At 37.6% G+C, this 17,517-nt stretch overlaps 1 protein-coding gene across 1 annotated transcript in view; it reads right to left on the bottom strand.

Annotated features, from left to right (window-relative positions):
• ARHGAP42 (Rho GTPase activating protein 42) overlaps window positions 1-17,517 on the bottom strand; it is a 401,124-nt gene that overhangs the window by 190,130 nt on the left and 193,477 nt on the right. The window lies entirely within an intron of this gene.

Genomic DNA, 17,517 nt, shown 5'->3' with positions numbered 1-17,517 from the left:
GAATTCTTGAAACTATATTAGGCAGAAGTTATGTGGGAGAAAATGGAAGAAAAAAGTAAGAGATTGCACTGTATATGAAATTCTTAGGCTCCAATTAACATGTAATTAATCCATCTGGTGGTGGCTTATTTCTGACTAGTACATGAAGTCTTCTAACTGAACCCTTATAAAATAGCTTTGCATGTGAAACCTAACAATAATTGTATGCTGACAAGTTTGCTGTTTCCATTATATGAATTTAAATGAAGAGATTAAAATGAAGATGCCAGCAGTCTTGAGACATTAAATTTATGGTCTGAATTGGAGCTTTCTGTTCCATATCTTTTTATGTTATCTAATAAAGGCATTACTTTCATCCATATACATGGCCAATTCGTATGGATTAAATTCTTCTGTTTTGAAGTAATCCAAGGGTAGAGAAGTTATACAAATGTCAGCTGGTTTAGAATAATTACCATAGTTACAATATAAGGAGAAGTGACACACTAAATAAAAGAAACTGCTTATATGAAGCATAAATCATAATTGTAACATTGTCTGATACATGACACAGCAAAAAATGCGAAAAGCATGCTAAGAGAATTTAGTTGTAGCTGTGTATGTGTCATTCTTTCTAGACAAATTGAGAGACATTTTAATTTTCATTGATCTCTTTCTGAATTTACCACTTAAGGAAAGTACCAAGTCATGAAGTCAAAGAGACTTGAAAGGTCTCATTTCATTTTTGGAATTCATTATTTCCCATGATCTAAAGCTTAGATTCTTCAGGAAATGAAAAGACAATTTTGATTAATATACTTTCCTTTACGAAGGTAAACACTTTTAAGTGCTATTCTCAGTTGTATCTAAATATTTGACTTGTAAACTCCCAATAAATCTCCTAATTCAATTTTCCTTGCTGAAAACTTCTTAGAACACTATATTTTTTGTCCAATTGGTCCATGGTAATAGGTGGTACCATAGTGCATACATAGAGTGCTAGGCCTGAAGTCAGGAAGACTTGTCTTCCTAAGTTCAAATTTAACCTCACACACTTAGCTGTGTGACCTGGGAAAGTCACTTAACCTCTGTTTGCCTCAGTTTCCTCATCAGTAAAAAAGGAATAATAGTAGCACCTGCCTTCCAGGGTTGTTGTGAAAACCAAATGAGAGAATAATTGTTACAGTGCCAGTAAGTAAGCAATAAATAAATGTTTGTTATTATTATTAATAATAATAATAATATTCCCACAGCAGACTATAAGCTTCTTGAGGGAAGGAGCTTTCACTCTGTGTTTCCTTACATATTGCTTAGGTTTCCTGCTTTGCACATTACAACTAATAAATATTCATTGAATCAAATTATTCAGGTATAAAAACATGTTCTTTACATCTATTGTTTAATATTTCAAAGTACTGGTCATTTCATTGGTCTAATTACTCCCCACACCAATGCAGATTGCAAACCCTGCCCATTTTAGTAGTCTTCAATTAGGGGGAGAGGGGAGTATATTTTGCTTTTTTTTTTTTTTAAGTGAGGCAATTGGGGTTAAGTGACTTGCCCAGGGTCACACACCTAGTAAGTGTTAAATGTCTGAGGCCATATTTGAACTCAGGTACACCTGACTCAAGGGCTGGCGCTCTATCCACTGCGCCAACTAGTTGCCCCTGTTTTTTTCTTGACTGGACCTGTGACTTGATTTGTGGAGGGAGCCCATGGAAAAGAGCACCTTCTATGATTGCTGATGGGTGGGTACCTACTCTGCAGTTCTTGCTCAGGATCACAGAGCCAACATATAAGCCTCCACATTTCTTACTAGCTACACTGCTTCTGGACTTCTTTGTTAACCCTATCATAACCCAACATCAGGTACTTTCTCCCCCTAACCCATCTACACCCACACCCCCACTTTTCATCTTCCTTTTGTGTGACTTCTCCAATAGACTGTAAGCTCATTGAGGGCAGGGACTGTCTGTTTTTAATTTGTATTCCCAGCACAGCCCAATGTTTGGCACAGAGTAGATGTTTACTGACTGAATGAATGAACCCAGATCTTCCTGACTCCTAGGCCAACTCTCTTATCTTTCACAATATATTGCCTCTCCTTTGTGTGTGTGGTAATTCCCCCTTCTGCATTCTTCTCCCCAAAATACAACCCTCATGTCCTGATGTTTATGCTGCTCATGCTAATCCTCTCTACCTCTTCAAACCTGTTAGACTGGTCCTCAGAAATTAGCTGCCAGATCTCTATTTGAAGCCTGTGTTGTTTAGAAAGACTTGACATGATATCCATGTAAGATCACAGTTACAGGACAGAAAAAGTGGCTATGCATAATGTTTAAAAAAATTATCACCAGCAATTTCGGCTACTTGAAGTAGAAGAAAAACAGAAGTGATATTGGATTATGCCTATTATTCTTTATTTGCCAGATAAGAAACTGTGGCCTAATCCTGTATTAGACTGGACGGCCACCATATTACACCACATTAAGCCAAGCGCACTATTAAGTTTCTTGTCACTGCTCTTTTTGCTATTCCAAGTGGTTCTAATAAACTGCCACAAGGGAGAGCTCATAAATCACTCACAAATCATGGCTGGAAATGTTTTTATGTGGTTAGAAGAATGATTTTTTTCTAGTATGTTTGTTGTTTTTTTCCTTGAGTGTACATGAATTATAATTTTCTACAGACTGTGGGTTTTTTAAGGGCTGTCCTACAGGAATTTTCAAGGCCTGCTTTTGGCTGCATAGAAAATTTTGCCACAACACATTATTGCAACAGACAAATAATTAAAATATTGAATAAAAGGATTCCCCAGGCACTATGATACAGACCTCTACTTTCTAGAGTCCATTTCTTGTTGAAGATTGGAAATGTTGGCGCTTGACACAGTGGACTTCTCAATCCTAAACAATGATTGATGGGTCTTATTACCAGGTAACACAAATAATATAACACCAGGACAGCAAAACAATGGGTATGTCTCAGAGTAAAGAAGAACAGGAAGACACAGCTTGGGTAAAGGAAGTGATTCAATGATACACTGACAGACAATCTAAAGAAACATCTTATGACAAGCTGAAAGCCATGACAGATTACACAGCTCACAATTAGGAAACATGGGTGAGTGTCATTTTCTGCAAAACACCTTCCTGTAGAGGAAGTCAAAGCAGTCACTCCACAAACTGTGAAGAAACTCCAGATGCAGACAAGTCAACATTAACTAATGCACAAATCATATACGCTAGAGCTTAGCAAAAGTCTAATGATAGGCAGGTTGTCACTTCAAATAAACTTAGCTATCATGTAATAACATTGTTTTTATAGGAAAATGCATTATAAATTTTAAATATATTATAAACTAGTGGTATCAGCAGCACAGTGCGGAGTAAAGCAGTTATGGCTTAGTACTACTCCAGAACACCTAGGATTTCTTAATCCTCTCTTCATGCCCCAAAGAAAGTAACTTTACAGATCAAATATTTTCTAAGTGTCTTGGATTAGGGTAACACAGTCAGTTACTGTCAGGGGGTATTGGGGTTTGGGGCTTAAGCTACTACACTAATGTATTCATCTCTTTTCAAATTTCTTCTATCGGCTCCTTTTCAACGTGTTAACCCTTTTGAGGCAGAAGGGAAGAAATGATATTCAGGGAAAAAAGGCAACCAGTTGTGAATGGAAAGAGGCAAGATCTTTCAAGTAAACAGAAGTGCTAGTTATTTCCTGGGCTGTTTAAAAAGAATCAAGGTGACCCTTTAAAAGTTCTGGTGATCAGCCTTGGGGTTGAAGATTAGACATAGGACTTTAGCCAGGGACTATCTGGATTCAGAAGGATTGAGAAGCGTATACAACAGAGGGTAAAACACAAAAAAGAGACAGAGAGCTGCCTATAAGAACATTTTTCAGGATGGAGCTCTGAAAATAAGTATGACTATAAGACATAAGGGAGGACATATTCAGATGTGGAACTCCAGTACTCCAGATATAGGAAGAGTAGGATATTTGAGCTTGGAATGCGAGAAGGCTGTGAATTAATTTCTGGTATCATGGAGAGAATGGGAATTTGAGGTAGGTGGAGGTCAGTGAGACCTGCTAGTGATTCAGGCCCTGACACTAGTGTAGAGCACCCTCCCATGTAATTGTGAGAAAATAATTATTAATAATGGCCTAATGGGGGAGATCCCTTGAGGGGTAAAGTCGCATTAGGCCCTATGTCATCATAGTACAGCTTATTTTAGTATGGAACACCCTCAAGTCATGCCAACCAATGGAAGTGAATGATACTAGCAAATTAGCTTTGAAAATTTTGTAGTGACACACCTCTACCAAAAGAAGATAAAAGGAAAGAACAGGTGAGGCTCCTGGCCAGTGCCATCTTGGAACACACACTTGGTCTGGTTGGTGAGCTCTCCCCTCTTAGGATAGGATAGGCTGTTAAGACATGTGCTCTCTCTCTCTTAGAAATATGGTGCTGAGGGGCAGCTAGGTGGTGCAGTGGATAGAGCACTGGCCCTGGAGTCAGGAGGAACTGAGTTCAAATCTAATCTCAGACACTTGACACTAGCTGTGTGACCCTAGGCAAGTCACTTAACCCCAACTGCCTCACCAAAAAAAAAAAAAAGGTAGAGATATGGTGCTGGGAGCTTTTTGGCTTGTGTTAACTGCCACGCAGTCAATACTCTTCTAATATTTAATATACTTTAATAAAAAATACTGCCTGAACTGGAGCAATAGCCATTATTATATAAATAGCAATTAATATATAAGTAGCAATATTTTAGAAAACCCTATCTAGCCCCCCCCAATAATTTAGCAAAACACAATCAGGACCACATAATTTAACGTAACACATAATAATATCAGTATCTTGGAAGCAATGATGAAAGCAACCTCATATAAGATATCACAGCTGAATGGCACAAATCTGAACCCACAATGGCCTTCCCATCAGGGAAACAAACAAAAAATGAATGCTAGAGGTTGGTGTAGGCAGGAAGTAACGGTGCAAGGAGATCTGGAGTATGGAAAGTAACCAAGATCAGCATGTCTATGACACATAAGATGTAAAGTTGAAATTATTTTTATTATTTCTTCTTTAAATCTTCAAAACCTCTGAATCTTGGATCTGCTATTGAAAGCTAGCCAGTAGGTAGATAAGACTCAAAATTCTTTCAAGTGTTAAAGTAGGAGAATGAACCAATAATGCAGACAAACTCCATACTAATTTATACATCCATATTATTTTTAATTAGAGTGTTTACAGTGAATTCTGGAGTCTTTCATGATCCAGTCCCTCTACTCAAACTTCCAGTTTTCCTTTCTGAATAAATTGTTCTTAGATTGGACTTCATTTGTTTATATTCAACACATCTATTTTATAAACCAACTTTAGATTCCAATCTGGCCATCTAATTTTTTAGCCTCTTCACTGAATTTAATGTCACTGACAAATGTAATGCTTAAAATGAGAAAAATACATTAAAGTTCTTTAGAGACTGTGTAAGATTAAGACAAATGTATTCGACTTGATTCTCCCTTTTTGTTCAAAGCTTCTATTTTATGTGTGTATGTATATATACATATTTCTGAAAATATATTACCTACTACATATAGAAACATATATGTAAATACATACACATATATATCCTATACTACATATATATTGTCTATACTATATATACGAGGCAGCTAGGTGGTGTAGTGGTTAGAATGCCAGGTCTGAAGTCAGGAAGACTCATCTTCCTGAGTTCAAATCTGGCCTCAGATACTTACCGTGTGAACCTGGGAAAGTCACTTAACCCTGTTGTCCTCAGTTTCCTCATCTGTAAAATAAGCTGGAGAAGGAAATAGCAAAGCACTCCAGTATCTTTGCCAAGAAAACCCCAAATGGGGTCATGGAGAGTTGGACATGATTAAATATCTGAACAACAACACTATATACATATGTGTGTATGTATGTATGTGTGTATATATATATATATATATATATATATATATACATACACACGCGTGCGCACACACACACACACACACAATAAAGAGGAAAAACTTTTTATTTGCCTTCCAGATAGGCATATTCCTTTAACCATTAATGGGAAAATTTCTTTATACTATTCTAAAAATAGTGTTAGAATGGGGCAGCTAGGTGCTGCAGTGGATAAAGTACTGGCCCAGGATTCAGGAGGACCTGAGTTCAACTATGACCATAGACACTTGACAGTAGCTCTGTGACCCTGGGCAAATCACTTAACTTGCATTGCCCTACCCCCCCCCCCAAAAAAAGGCTAAAAATAGTGTTAGAAAGTTACTATAACATACAGTGTGACTTCCTGAACAGTAAAAATGAAGGCTAACAAGTCATATTCTGGGTATAAACTCTTTCAATAATAATAGTGACAGCCATATAAACAATAACAATTCACATTTATACACCCTTTCAAGACTTTTTACTACTACTATTACTACTAATACTAATAATAATAATATTAAATATTTATAGAGTAAGCAGTAAATACTATTATTTGTATTAATAATCTCATTTTAAGGACAGCGGTAATAATTCAATTAAATTCAACAAACATTTATTAAGCTCCCGTTACGTGCCACATACTGTGCAAAGTGTGTGTGTGTGTGTGTGTTTGTGTGGTTTTTGTTGTTGTTGTTTTTGTGGGGCAATGAGGATGGATGACTGAGACTTGTTATTAGTCATTAATGGGCAATAGGTTAAAGAGGCTATAAAAATTGCATTAATCCACAAGGAAAGCAATACTTGTAGTACTTAATGACACATAGCAAATCATCATCTAGCTACATTTTATTGTCAGGAGACAAAATTATCTACAAATGAAAAGCTTCTAAGTGAGACAAAGGAATATCCAGCAAAGATACAAACTTGGTGGAGGGAGTAAGAATCAAAGACAAATAAAACATAGCCAACATCTTAAAGGAGCTTACAATTTTTCCTCCTCAATTTTCTTTTCACCCAAAATGAGCCAATATAGTTGGACTTCAAGTAGAAGCAATATTTGATTGAGCCTCTGAGGATGAATCTAGATAGTCAAATCTCAACCTATGATATTTGGTATTCCATAAAGAGATCATGGAAGGAATCTATTAAACTTTTGATGGTATCTTTATCAATAAAGATACATTTCAATTCAATATTTTTATTGTTAAATTACTTGAAGAAAGTGATGACTATTTGGTGTATGTAAAATTCAAGAATCAGTTTCTTCTGCTAATACAAAGTGTATGGTTTAAAAAAATAAATATTGGAAAGTTTCCAAAGGATTAAAAGGAAGTGACAGCTCTCAAACTTTTGATCACAGAGAGGTCAAATGTTCATTTTCCCACAAATCCTAAAGGAATTGTAAAAGCATATATAAGTATACATAACTAATTTGTTGTTATTTTTAAAAGCATCTTCAGAGTATTCTTAATATGATTATAAAATTACTCTCACACTATGCAATTTAGACACAAATTAAATAGTCACTGAGAATAAATTCCATCCTATCACAGCAATGGCTTGTTATTAATGTCAAAAATGAATGTGTACTCCCCAACCACAAACTGGTTGTTTTTCCAAAGTATATTAGTCCCTTTTGACACTAAATGTATTTTCCCATAGAATCATGATGTAAGAGGTGATTAGGATCTCAGACAAATGTGAGTAGCTCCTATGTATAGCACTTAAAAAGAAACTTTCTTCATAATAGCCCTGAAAAATATAAATACTTTTATTCTCATTTTACAAAGTAGGAAACTGAGGTTTAGAGAGTTTAAATGCCCATGGTTTAATAGCAAACATATAATAGAACAGGAACCAAAACTCAAGTTTTCTGAACAAGCTTGCCACACATTTCACTAACATCCATTACATAGACAAATGAAAAATCAATAAACAAGTATTTATTAGGATTAGTATAATAGAATCAAAGGTTTAGTGCTAGAAGAAACTTTAAAGGACATCTAGTCCAAGCACTTCATTTTACAGAAGATGAAACTGAGGCCTACAGAGCTGAAGAGATTTACCTAAGGTTATATAAATGTGGTCAGTAGAAGAGCTGTGATCCCCTACTTGTTCCTGTTTCCCCAGCACTCTTTACACTGTAACTACACTATACGTATAGATATGTATAGATACAGCTGAAAGTTAAAAAAAAATAGTGTTGTAATATCTGCAACCAGAGAAAAAATTGATAAACAGAAGTATGCATAGAATAATTTTACATATGTATGCCTATTTGTGTCTAATGGTAGCCATCTCTGGAGGTGGGGAGGAGGAAAAAAAAGGAAATTTACATGATAGCTGTTGTGTATTTAAAAGGAATAGCAAGCTATACATAGCAGATTTGTGGCTTCATGTGTAATCTTTTTTGTTGTACTATGTTATGGAAATGCTTGTCTTATTCCATAAATCAAAATAAATGATTTTTTTTAAAAGATAAATAGAATAGATTAAATAGAATCTCAAACACTCACAGAATCTCAAGGTGAAAGGAACCTCATCTGTTATTATAACTACCTAGCCAGACATCCTTCCAATCATGATCCTGAAATGTGATGATGTAGGGGCAGCTAGGTGGTGCAGTGGATAAAGCACTGGCCTTGGATTCAGGAGGACCTGAGTTCAAATCCGGCCTCAGACACTTGACACTTACTAGCTGTGTGACCCTACTAGGCAAGTCAGTTAACCCTCATTGCCTCCATTTGAAGACTTATAAGTCAGGGAAAATGCAAAATAAATCTATTCCATCTTTCATATAACACTGGGCAAGTCACTTAACCCCCATGGCCCCGCAAAAAAATAAAAATAAAAATAAAAATAAAAAAAAGAGTGAATTAACTCTTTTGACTTTCATTTGACACTATTAACTTACCTTGCCCCGCCCTATCATCTTTTTTTGTGTGTGTTGGGGGGTGGGGGCGGCAATGGGGGTTAAGTGACTTGCCCAAGGTCACACAACTAGTAAATGTCAAGTATCTGAGGCCGGATTTGAACTCAGGTACCCCTAAATCCAGGGCCGGTGCCTTATCCACTGTGCCACCTAGCCACACCCCCCCCATCATCTTTTCCCACATAAACTGTTACCCACCCACACTTCCCCAACCTTATACTTGTGTGGTTGACTTCTTGAACACAAATGCAAGACATTATATTTATTCTGTTTAATCTTGTTTGATTCTGCCTATCATTCTATCTTGGTGAGATCTTCATTCCTTGGAATTCTTTTACCCAATATATTAGCTTTCCTTCTCAGCTTTGTGTCCTATGTAGATTTGATAAGCATGCCATCTAACTCTTCATCCAGTAAGTCATTGATAAAAATGCTGAACAACACAGGGTCAAAGATAGCTCCCTGTGGTAGTCTGCTAAGGACAAAATCAGAGAATCTAGAGTTGGAAGGAACTTCAGAGCTATCGGATGCAACTTAGACCCCTAAAGGGATAACTTATATTACGTGCCTGAGAAGCAGTCATTCAACCAAGCTTAATAACCTCAAATGAGAAGAAAAACTACCTTATTGCCAAGGCAACTCATTCCAATTTTGAAAAGCATTAATTGTTAGGAAATCTGTCCCTAAATTGTTAGGCAATCCATCACTAAATTTGACTCTTTGCTACTTCAGTCCTTTACTACTAGTTTTACCCTCTGGAATCAAGTAAACCAAGCCCTATAACTCTTCCATTTGATAGGCTTTTAAATACTTGAAGACTGCTATCCTGTCCCCCACTTAGTTTCATTTTCCCAAAGCTAAATTATTGGAAGCTTTTTGCCCCTACGATCAATTCAGCAGACATTCACTAAGTACTGAAAATGTGTATAGTATTGCAATATGTGCTAGAAATACAAAGGCAAAAAAAAACAAAACAAAAATGACTGCCCTCACAAAATGTAGATTTAACTGGGTAGATCTTACACATAAGGTAATATCTACATACTAATTTGAGGAGGCAGAAAGGACCAGCAACTCAGGGGATCAGGAAAGACTGAAGAAAAGGAGTATGAGCTGAACCTTGATAGAAGCCAATGATTCCAAAAGATGGAGGGGGATGGAACAACAAATTGACTAGTTTGAATAGAACTTATTGTGTACTATTTTGTAAGGATAACCATACTTTAATTGAAAGCATTTGTTAACCAAAAAAAAGTTTGTGAGTAAATAAGAGAATGTAATAATATTATATTTTATCCAGATATCTGGTAGGTAGTAAGACATTAGTAATAAACTTTGCCAACTTCAAAATTTGTCTGAGGGTTGTAAAGCTGGCCACTTGTTTCTGACTACCAAAAGTAAAAGATAACATCTATAGAACATTTTGAGATTTAGCCAGCTCTTGTTTCCTTTATCTCATTTGGTCCTGACAATATCCTTGTGATGTTCAGTAGATAGTACAAGTGTTATTATCATAATTTTATAAAGAATTGCTGGGTGGTGCAACTAGGTGGCACAGAGGATAAAGCACCGGTCCTGGATTCAGGATGACCTGAGTTCAAATCCAAGCTCAGACACTTGACACTTACTAGCTGTGTGACCCTGGACAAGTCACTTAATTCTCATTGCCATGCCAAAAAAAAAAAATTGCTGAGACCAGAAGATACAGGGGGCAGCTAAGTGGCACAGTGGATAAAGCATCAGCCCTGAATTCAGGAGGACCTAAGTTCAAATCCACCCTTAGACACTTGATGCTTACTAGCTATGTGACCCTGGGCAAGTTACTTTACCTTCATTGCCTTAACCAAAAAAAAAAAAATCCAAGTAAAAGCAGAAGACCACCACCATTACATCCGCTGATAGGGGATAGGGGACTTGGTTTGAGGTTCACATAACAGAAAAAGAAAAGACCTTTGCTCAGATGCACCAACCAGCAGACTTGTCTGGTCCCTGTATCTATCTTCAATCTACCAGGGCTCAGGTTCTACCTGTCTGTCCTTGGCTCTCAAGTGTCACCAGCCCATCCTCTCCTCTCCCTTATGTCTGTGTCTGTCCTCAGTTCCCTAGGTGTTAAATGATATGCCAGCTACCTCCCTCCACAGGGCATGATCTCCTACCTGCCTGCCTCACTCCCCTCCCTTCCCCATGTCCCTGGGAAAATTCACATCTAGTAAAAATCACTTTACTTAGAGGTCTGCAGAAAGGTCCACTTAAGTAAAATGAGAGCTGTCTGAACAGAGACTGAAGAAGGAAAAGACTGGCAATATTGAGTAACACCATTGAGAAATACTGTATGAACTTAAAGAAGAAGAAAATTAAGAAGGCTGGAGGAATCTTTCATGAAGAAAGGGAGACTGGGGCAAGGGGATAAGAAAGACTCTTGAGAGAGCTTATGATTTATGACTTCCTACTAAGTAACTAACTATAATACGGGTCATCAACATGTAAGAAGCAAATTATTTTGGGGGGGTGCTTTTGCTGGGCAATTGGGGTTAAGTGACTTGCCCAGAGTCACACAGCTAGTAAGTGTCAACTGTCTGACATCGTATTCGAACTCAGGTCCTCCTGAATCCAGGGCCGGTGCTTTATCCACTGCGCCATCTAGCTGCCCCCCAAGAAGCAAATTATAAAGTGCTAATATGAGTTCAGAAATGGAAGCAATTACTTCTAATTGAAGAGGCAGGAATCCCTGGTACCTACATGCCTCATTGTTGCTGATGCTCCTGATCTCAGGCCTCATTTGATGATATCCCTATTGGAGGGGCAGCTGGGTGGCAAAGTGGATAGAGCACCAGCCCTGGAGTCAGGAGGACCTGAGTTCAAATCCAGCCTCAGACACTTGACACTTACTAGCTGTGTGACCCTGGGCAAGTCACTTAACCCCAATTGTCTCACCAAAAAATAATAATTGTGCAAATGATATCCCTATTGGACACAACCATGAACCCAGCATGATATTCACATCTTTCCCAGTCATTAACTTGGTCAATTAGGTTGACATTGAGATTTGTGATATTGCAGGTGACAAATGACAAATAGGAACACTGGAAAATGGGAGAAAACCCATCCTGGGAATGGAGTAGCAAAAAGTGATGGAGAGGAGAAAATAAACTAGAGAATATATGGAAAATAGAGAATTCATTGCAGGATAAACACAATAAACTATAACACAAAAACGCTGCTGTATTCCTTCGCAAAACATTATTTTTCTGTATTCTGGCCATGACTTTTGTCACCAAAAAAGTCAGAAACTTTGGGGAAAAACCTCTTCTTCTGATTTATAGATGGTTTGATTGTAAGAATGCTGAGGTAAATCACTAACACTGTTAGAAATAGTGAAGTTAGAGATAAAACTAGGAGCTTCCTTTAGGAACAACTCCAAACTCTGAGACTGGTCCTTTCTCCCTTCCCCCTCCCTCCAAAGTTTTGTACAACTTAAGGCTGGAAAATAAAATACATAAGGGGAAAAAAGTATAGGGTAGGCCTTTCACACAACTGACTTACGCACTAACCCCTTCATAAATGAACTTCCTACATTTAAAAAAAAAGTACTTATTTGAGATGTTTACACTATGTTCTATCTTAACACAGACTGCTCCATAAACACAGGAAACATCATAATTGAAACACAGACCTTCTTAAGGAAACTAGCACCAGAAGCTCATACAAATAAGGAGGGAAAACTGTCCCTACAAACTACCCCACAGTAACTGGTTGGATAGGCAAGGACATTCTAAAGGTTAGAAAGAAGGAATGGCGTGGGGAGGAAGGGGGTTATTTCTTGGAATATATAATGAGCAATGACACTGAATCACAATGTTGTAGAAAATAAAACCGCAGCAGAGTGATTAAAACAGAAAGTTTTACAGCTTTGCTAGAGAATACAAAAGTCTACAATTGTCCAAATGTTATCTAAATCCCATAATTTAGCAAACAAGAGGGATGATTTATTTTGCAAGGATTTTCTTTTAAATTTTCCCAGGCACTTGAGCACTTGGCTCTTAGTCATAACTTAGAATTACCTCCCAAATATGTTCCATATGTTTTAACTCTGGTCTTTTCCAAATTCAGATCTGGCCATAAACTACAGGCCAGTTTTCCGAACTATACAGATGTCAAAAGAAACCTTTAAAAAAAAAAACAACACACAATGAAGTAATGAACCCCTCTCAGTCCTTCCTGTGAGGTCTGATGTCACATGAAGAGAAGCAAAATGTAGATATTAGGCAATTCTTTTCATGACTTTCATGACACACACACAAAAAGAAAATAACACATTTTTATCTATAGCAGAAAAATGAAATGACATTATAGTGAATAAATCATTGGCTTTTAACTCTAGTACTTACCCTAATATAGGATCGTGTATTATTTTAATTTATAGAATTAAATAAAGTGATGTTTAAAATGCCTTTCAGTGAATGGAGGCACAAAAAAGTCATTTCCTTCCTGACAAGAGAAACTGGTCTAAGAAGGTAAGGCCAGGCCTCAGGCCAATAAGGAGCATTCTGACTATGAAAGGGGACTGGAATTGGATAAACTGAATGAAGCTCATTATTTACCAAGGCAACCTAAGTGGTACTTAAGTCACACAGTGTAAATTATTAGAAGATAAACAGGAACTCAACCTTGAATCTTCAGCCATGTTCTCTTTTTTCCTCCCCCAATTAATTCTAAGAAGTGAAGGACCTTACACTGAGAAGGAATTGGCACGGGGTACTGGAAAAAACTGAACATCAATCTGACTTCTGACCCACAGAAGCTCTTCAACTCTTTGGCGTTATGTAAGAATGATGACAGCTCCTGATTGGTACTGACCCTCTTCTCATATAAATAGGACCTCAACATACTATGTGGTCCTCAAAACTGAGTTCTGGGAGCAAAATACTTCACCATTACTAAGAAGTATGACTGCCTTAAAAAAAAAGTTCCTTTCTAGTCCCCTCTGAAATCTAAATTTCCAACAGGACATTCTTCTAGATTTTCTAGCATTATCTTTGTAGTTCATATTTCATTTGTATTTATTTATTGATGTGAGGGGCTTTACAGAAGTTGTGATTCAATTAATTCCTTGCAGGTGGCTGGAACAGAGATGAATTAGGGAAGAGAGGCAGTCTAATTCACATGGGCTTTAACTTCTCTTTTGTAAGGATGGAGGAAAGCATGACAGAAACAAATTAAGATGCAACAGTTGCCCTGTAAATAACTACAAAAATCACAGCTGAAAACAAAACCTTTTTTTTTAAAAACCACGTCACTTCTAATCAAGCTGTAAACTGTAGAGTACCATTCCCTCTTTTCAACATTCTGCCTTTCAGTTCAGCTTCCAGCCTAAATCCTATTGTGTATGCTCAAGAGAAGTCTGGCTCTGGACAAACCTTGAATTAGAACTGTCAGGTGTCTGTCTCCTAGCACAGGAGCAAAGAGCAGTTCTGCTCCTTGCTCCAGCTTCCCTTCTACTCTTGGAGGACCACAAGGTCAGTTTATCCAATAACAAACTATATCCAAGGGCTGATCCCAAAAGAAACAAAATTAACAAGGCATGATCCCCACCCCTGCCTCCTCTCCATAACTAGCCAGTAGCCAATGCATCAGTGATATCCAGGGCCATGAAGTTTGATTTGGAGACTCACTACAGATGGACAACATAAGTGAGTGCACATGCATCCACAGAGCTGAAACTGCTTTCTGAAGCATCAGTTGGTTGAAGGATCATAGAGTTTGATGCAGATAACCACTGAAGAATGGAAGAATGGTATAAGCACTGTTGAAAGCAGAACCATTAAAAGTCCAGTCTAGGGGCAGCTAGATGGCGCAGTGGATAGAGCACCGGCCCTGGAGTCAGGAGTACCTGAGTTCAAATCCGGCCTCAGACACTTAACACTTACTAGTTGTGTGACCCTAGGCAAGTCACTTAATCCCAAATGCCTCACTAACAAAAAACAACAACAACAACAACAACAACAACAACAACAACAACAAAAGTCCAGTCTAGGGGCGGCCAGGTGGCGCAGTGGATAAAGCACCGGCCTGGATCCAGGAGTACCTGAGTTCAAATCTGGGCTCAGACAGTTGACACTTACTAGCTGTGTGACCCTGGGCAAGTCACTTAACCCCCACTGCCCAGCAAAAAAAAAAAAGTCCAGTCCAACCAACACTTTTTAAGTGCAGACCATGTGTTAATTGTTGGAATAGAAAGAAAAGGCACTCCCTACCTTCAAGGAGGTTACAATCTAAAGGGTGAGACGACACACAAAAGGAGGCAGGAAAGGCATGAGGGAAGTGAAGGCAAGGGGAAGAAGAGGTATCTTGTTCAGAGATGCTGAAACCAGGAAGAGCAGAAAATGCAAAGAGTAATTAGATGGGATTAGATTATAATTGTCCAATACCGAAATCTTATTTCTCCCTGTGACATCAGACCTCAGAGGATTACGAGTATGTGATAATAATGAGGGATTAAGGGTAGGTAAACGGTAGTAGTTGCTGTTTCAGTTGCGTCCAACTCTTGGTGACCTATTCTTTTTCCAGCTCATTTTATAGATGAGGAAACTGAGGCAGAGTTCAGTGACTTGCCTGGGGTCACACAACTAGTAAGTGTCTGGAGGGCTGAATCTGAACTCAGATCCTTCCTGAATCTAAATGCTGCATGTTATCTTATACATCACTAGCTGCATTTAGAAGAAATGGGAGAAATAAATTAAGGGGCAAAAGTCTATTTTATAATGAATCTTGAAATCATTACCAGTGGCTGCTTTGGACAGAGTTCTGAGGTCTTTCAGAATTTTCTCCCCTCACACCACTGATATTACTTTTTGCTCACTTCACTCTGCATTAGTTGATACAATTCTCTCCATATTTTGCTGATGTTTTTTCATCTTCCTTATTTCTTATACAATAGAATTCAATTACATTCTTATACCACAATTTATTTGAACATTCCCAAATTGATAGACACCTCTTTTGCATCTATAGTTATTCATTACAACAATAAGTACGGCTATAATATTTCCATACATATAGGTCTCAATCTTTGAAGTCCTTAAGGTACATACCTAATAGCATTATCACTAACTTCAATGCTACGTACAATTTAGCTACTGTTTATTGTTGTTCAATAGTTTTCAGTTGTGTCCAACTCCTCATGACCCAATTTGGGGTTTTCTTGGCAAAGATAGTGGAATGGTTTGCCATTTCCTTCTGCAATTCATTTTAAGAATGAGGAAACTGAGGCAAACGGGGTTAAGTGATTCACCTAAGGTCACACAGCTAGTGTCTTATGCCAGATTTGAACTCAGCAAGATGAGTCTTCCTGACTCTAGGTCTGGCACTCTCTCCACTGAACCAACTTGCTGCCCATATTACTTTTGTAGATAGCTGCAAATTATTTTATATAATATTTGAACCACTTCACTCAGAGCTCCACCAATAGCACACTAATGAGTCTGCCCTCCAACCATACCTCCAACAATTGCTATTTTCCTTTTTTATAATCTTTGCCAAACTAAAGGGTATGAAATAGAAACTATGTTTTTATATTTTGGGTTTCTCTTATTATCAATAGCTTGGAGTTTGTTGGGTGGTGGTGTTTTTTTTTTCTTTCCACATGTCATATTGATAGCTTGAAGGTCTATTTGAGAACTGGCTCTTCATTCTCCCTGATCACTTAGCAATTGAAGAATGTCACATATTTGTATACATTTGCACTGGTTATTTATCAATTTTGGATATATTAACCCCTTGATGGAGAAATCGGATAAAAAAAATTTTCAAAATTAGTTGTTTCAAAAGGGATGAAATTTATAGAAAGAACATCAAGAGTAAACAGTATTGTAGCACTATGGCTAGGTTGGAGGCATAGGAAAAATCTTAATTTGTAAAGCATAAATAACTGGCACACAGTTATCACAATTATTTCCCTAAAATACAAATTTGACTATGTCACTTCTTTATTCGGTCTATTAAAGCAGCTTCTATGGCCTCTAAAATCAAACAGAAACATCTCTGGTTTGGCATTTAAAGACCTTCAAAAACTGGCCCCACTCTATTGATTCAGCTTTATTTCACATACTCCATTTAAATACACTCTGGGTACTTTTCCTCAAACAACACACTACATTTCCCACCTCTGTGACTTTATATATCCTAACCCTGCTATCTAGAAAACACTCCCTCTTAGAATCTTAAATTGACCTAAGTCAAGTACTACCCAATCTTGTGTTGTTTTCAGTTATACCTGAATTGAGGTCTTCTCGGCAAAAATCCTGGAGAGGTTTGCCATTTCCATCTCCAGATGATTTTACAGATGAGGAAACAGACAAACAGGGTTAAATGACTTGTCCAGGGTCACAAAGCTAGAGTATAAGGTCAAATTTGAACTCAGGTCTTCTTGACTCCAGGCCTGGCCATTCATCTACTTCACCCCATGGCTGCCTCACCACCTAATCTACATGAAGCCTTTCCTGATCCCTGCAACTGGTAGAACCTCTCCTAAATTGCCTTGTATTTTTTTTTCTACATTATTATATGTGTACATTTTGTCTCCCCTGAGGCAGCAGTCTATTTCATTTTTCTGCATTCCCAATGCCTTGTATAGCATTCT

Source organism: Dromiciops gliroides, chromosome 3, assembly GCF_019393635.1.
Source record: "Dromiciops gliroides isolate mDroGli1 chromosome 3, mDroGli1.pri, whole genome shotgun sequence".
Classification (NCBI taxonomy): Eukaryota; Metazoa; Chordata; class Mammalia; order Microbiotheria; family Microbiotheriidae; genus Dromiciops; species Dromiciops gliroides.
Note: the sequence above shows the minus strand (reverse complement) of the source record. Positions and strands in the feature narration are given on the sequence as shown.